Source organism: Acomys russatus, chromosome 2 (assembly GCF_903995435.1).
Source record: "Acomys russatus chromosome 2, mAcoRus1.1, whole genome shotgun sequence".
Classification (NCBI taxonomy): domain Eukaryota; kingdom Metazoa; phylum Chordata; class Mammalia; order Rodentia; family Muridae; genus Acomys; species Acomys russatus.
The window spans coordinates 16,690,151-16,695,021 of NC_067138.1; the positions used below are offsets into that span (position 1 = coordinate 16,690,151).

At 42.0% G+C, this 4,871-nt stretch overlaps 1 pseudogene; it reads right to left on the bottom strand.

Moving 5' to 3' along the window:
• Positions 1–1,209: 1,209 nt before the first annotated feature.
• LOC127206548 (40S ribosomal protein S2-like) lies at positions 1,210–2,101 on the bottom strand (annotated as a pseudogene).
• Positions 2,102–4,871: the final 2,770 nt, after the last annotated feature.

A 4,871-nucleotide genomic window follows, 5' to 3' on the forward strand; every position in this document is an offset into this window, starting at 1 on the left:
GATCACTGTGAGTTAGAGGCCAGCCTGGTCTACAAAGTGAGTCCAGGACAGCCAAGGCTACACAGAGAGACCCTGTCTTGAAAACCCAAAAACCAAACAAGCAAACAAATGTTTAAATACTAGAAATTCTATTAAATGGCATTAAATAATATTCTAATATTATCCAATATTGCCTGGCAAGACTAACATCACTACATTGAATCATGAGTAAAAAATGCCAGTTTAAGGAGTAAGGAGAAAATGGGAGGGAGGGAGGAATGGGAGGATACAAGGGAGGGGATAACCATTGAGATGTAATATGAATAAATTAATAAAATAAATTTTTAAAAAAGAAAAAATAACCTTAAAAAACTGATTTTGCCTTCAAAATGTATTTATTAGAACAATAGTCATAGTAGTTGTATAAAGGATAGCATGTGATTTGATTTTTAATAGTTATTTTATTAGCAAGAATAACTCACTATTCCTAATAAAGAGCCACAAGCACACACCTTCAAGATGAGAACACAAGACCTGCCTCCGTGACTCCTAACCTCAGAGCTGCTCTCATGTGAGTGAGCGAGTGAGCATCCCCAGCTTCCAGGAACTCTCCTGAACATATACCAGTGTCTTTTGTGCTTACTTTTAACTTGACTTCATTAGAATCCTTTTGGCTTCCAAGGTATGATGCTTATTGATAAGCTTTAATTCTCACAAATACTTATTATACATTTTACTATGTCCCCTATCTTTCTGTTGATTTTTATCAGTATTTTTTAAATAAACAGCACCTGAGCAACATTTCTAATAATGGAATAAATTAGCATTACGCATTTGCAATCATTTCAGGATTACCTCTAGCTCCTCTCTTACTCCTCCCTGAAAAAGTGCTAATAGTTGGCAAAAATTCATATCTTGTAGGATGAGTTAGTTGGCATCAGGATCAAACTAGATTGCACCTTGGATGACTTCACATAACTTACTCAACAGGCAGCTAGATCATATGTCATGTGTCATATTCTCTTACGGACAATTTTCATCTATCTTCATGTTCTTTGTCATGGCATGGATGCACTTACACAGTGCTAAGGATACTTCCAATTTAGTAGGTACACTTACCTACTAAATAGAGCTATCTAGAGCACCAAAAGCATAAATACCAGAAGGAGTGAGAATCTTTTTTTTTTTTTTTAACAGAATTAATCCACTTCATTTTTCTTGTAAAAACCCTTATGTGGTAGCCACAGCTGGAGCCAGGGCCCTCTGAACAGACACTCCGATGTGGGTTTTCACAAGGTGATCAGTGAATTCCTGATAAGGAGACTTGGTGAACACAGTTTCTTTCCAGAGATCAGGTGTCAGGTAGCTGTAGGTCTTGGAAATGGCATCAAAAGTGGCCTTTGCAAAGTTGCCCAGGGTGGCAGTACAGCCCCTGGCTGATGTATAGCAGTCATCAATACCGGCCATCATCAGTAGCTTCTTGGGCACAGGAGTTGAGACAATGCCAGTGCCTCTGGGGGCAAGGATGAGACGCACCAAAACAGAGCCACAGTGGCCTGTCACCTTGCATGGAACAGTGTGTGGCTTGCCAATCTTGTTCCCCCAGTAGCCTCTCCGCACAGGGATGATGGAAAGCTTGGCCAAGATGATGGCTCCTCGGATAGCAGTGGCTACCTCCTTGGAGCACTTAACACCAAGACCAATGTGACCATTGTAGTTCCCAATAGCGACAAAAGCTTTGAATCTGGTCCGCTGGCCAGCCCGTGTCTGCTTCTGCACTGGCATGATCTTGAGAACCTCATCCTTTAGGTATGCACCCAGGAAAAAGTCAATAATCTAGGATTCCTTAATGGGCAGGGAGAACAGATAAATCTCCTCCAAGGACTTGATCTTCATATCCTTAACCAGGCGGCCCAGCTTGGTGACGGGGATCCACTCCTTGTCTTCTGTTTTCCTTCCACGAGCCCCGCGGCCTCGACCACGGCCACGGCCATGGCCTCATCCACAACCAACCGCGGCCCCTAAGACCGCTGCCGAATCCTCCGTGGAAGCCGCCTCGCCCTCCTAATCCTGGGCCCCCGGGTCCTCCGGGCCCTCCCGCTGCACTGGCGTCATCCGCCATTTGGTGTTTTCCTGAGGGAGCAGAATCTTTTACAAGAGAAAAGGCCCAACTATATCTGCCTCTCACGTTGGATGGTATGGAAGTCTCACAGTCAAAGGTACACATAGGAACCATCTATGGAAAATTAGCTTTAAACTTACACTTTTCAAACACCAGTCCCAGAGACTGAATGAGCCTGGAATGAGAAGTGTTCATTCTACAAACATGTCATCAAGCTCTGATGAGGGTGTTTTCAAGGACACTTCGCAAAACAGTGTCTTTGAAGCTCTGCAATGCTCTATTTTAGTTCACCTGAAAAGGAGATCAGAAATAGAACGGCAATTTAATTTCTAGTCTGTAGCAAAGAATATGTATTTTAGGGGTAAGGCTGTTGGTACATCAGCAGTGGCCCCTCTTATGAATTTGGAAACTCAATATCTGTCTGAATCTGGACAATGGTTATAGCTTGCAGTTGCTCCTGATTATTCATTTTACTACCTTCCCCAGAAGTAAGTATTATTTCACCCCTAGCTTCATCACTGTTTATTGCAAGAATCATCATCTGGGACCTCTGGCCATAGTTTGTCTACTGTATTGTTTTGATGTTCTAGAAAGCTAATATTAACTGTTTCTCTTATTCATCTAATGGAGCTCCTCTTTCCTTTAAGGGTCTAATTGCCCTCTTACATTCCATGTTAGCATTCTCATATGCCATAATGAGTTTCAATGCCTGTTTGGTGTGAGAATCCATTATTGCTCTATCTCACACTGATCCCAATTTCTGCAAAAATCCAGTGACGGCTTCCCCAGGCCCTTGAAATATCTTAGTAAAGGGAATGGTTATCTTACCAGGTTCCTCCACTATATCCCAAGCTCTTAAGGCTGCAGCAAGACATTGTTTGATCACTGTATCATCATATTGGACTGTTGTCTTAAGTCAGCACATCGTCCTCCACCAAGTAATTGCTCTTTGCTAACATTTATCTCCCTTCTTCTGTTTTCTTATTCTACTCTCTCTGCCTCCCTTCGCCACCATCAGAACCATTGTAGTTGTTGTGCTGCTTCTAATACCATTGAAAAACTTTTCCAATCTTGGGGAATAAGTCTATGCTGCATGGCCCAGTTACATAGCATTTGTTTAAAGAAAGTGAAATGTAATTCATACCTGACAATAGATTCCATAAAATGTTTTAAATCTAACATATCTATTGGACTCCATGCCATTTCATCAAAACCTCCACCCTCATTTTGAGCAGGCACGTGTCTTACAGTAACTGGAAAACCTGATGGTGTTTGTGATGGTGTGACTCTTGGGGGAGTCCTCTATGGGAACATTTTTCTCCAAAGACCCTTTGCTTTGCCGCTCTCCTGTTCCTGTAGGTTTTTTTATTTTTTAGCAGCCTCTCCAGCTTCTCATTTGTCTCTGCCCCCTTCCACAAGCTGGTATTCTGACCACCTGTCCTGTGGAGCAGGACAGGGCAGCAATTGTGGGCAACACTCACTCTCAGTTACCAGATTTTTCTCCTTTATCAATGGCCTTTTGTTTTCCAATTGCTTCAACCTCTACATTCAAATTTTCTAGTTGTACGGCCAACTCTGCCATTTTTCCCAGAAGGATAGAATTTACTGACCCTTCCAGTTTTTGCATCTTATCAGTCTTTCTTCCAATCTTTTTAAATAGGTTATACAGTAAAAAGAAGACCAAGAAAAATCAAAAGATTCCATCTGGGTATAAGGCAGGAAAGGACTTTGTAACAGCAGTTGCGATTTTGCCAACACCATGAAAGAGCATTACTATATCTTGAAAACCATTATCTTCCTCCACAACATTAACAGTTAAGTTACCCATGATGCCAAGAGCACGTTTGGGCACCACTTGTAGGCTCAATTTTCTTAGCAATTATATTTTATTTTGAACTTATTAACTGAGAGAACCTCACTTATAATCTGACTACCCTAAACGATAGGAAAAGGAGATTAAAGAATAAAAGAATGAAACCATGAAGATGTCAGTTCTGAGGAATGATTCTCCTGGTGTAATCAGCAGGATTTCTTCTGCTGGAACCTGGAGCAACCAAAACTGGGAGCCCCAAAGCCTTCCCTTGAGGAGTTCTCTCTAGGAGCATCTCAAAGTGGAGCAATGAACAGCCAAATCTATCCCAGGTCTCCAAAGACCCTGCCTCTTGTTTTTGGCTCACATTTATATCTCCTCTCAGAATTTGTTCAAGGATGTTTTTCAGCTGGTTAACAACCAATCTCCCCCACACAGTGGTTTGACTTCTAAGGGAATAAACATCACCTGCTCTCTCACAAGTCTTTTTCTCATCTCTCACTTGTGATCTAAACAAAAAAAAAAAGTGTTTATCTCTCCTTCAGTCAGGGGTCTTCTCTCCAACCTTTTAAGTTTAGTCCTAATGTCAAGGTAACTCTGGGAAAAGAAGTAGGTCATGAAGAGTTGTCTGCCCTCTGTACTTTGAGGGTCTAGGTTAGTATATTGTAAGAGGGCTTTTGTAAGATGCTCTAGGAACTGAGATGGATTTTTGTTCTTGTCCTGGATGACATCCTGGAGTTTCTCATACTTTACTAGCTTGATGGCAGCCTTAGGGAGACCAACTAGGAGGCAGGTCATGAATTGGTTTCTAGCTAAAATGCCTTCTGGGGTATTATAATCCCAGAGTGGATCTTGATCAGGCAGATCTTGATCGGGCACCGCCTGAGCTCCAAGCAGATGTGATGCATTAGTCTGATGAACCTCATCTGCATGCATTCTAGCCTGGTCCCAAACTTGCCT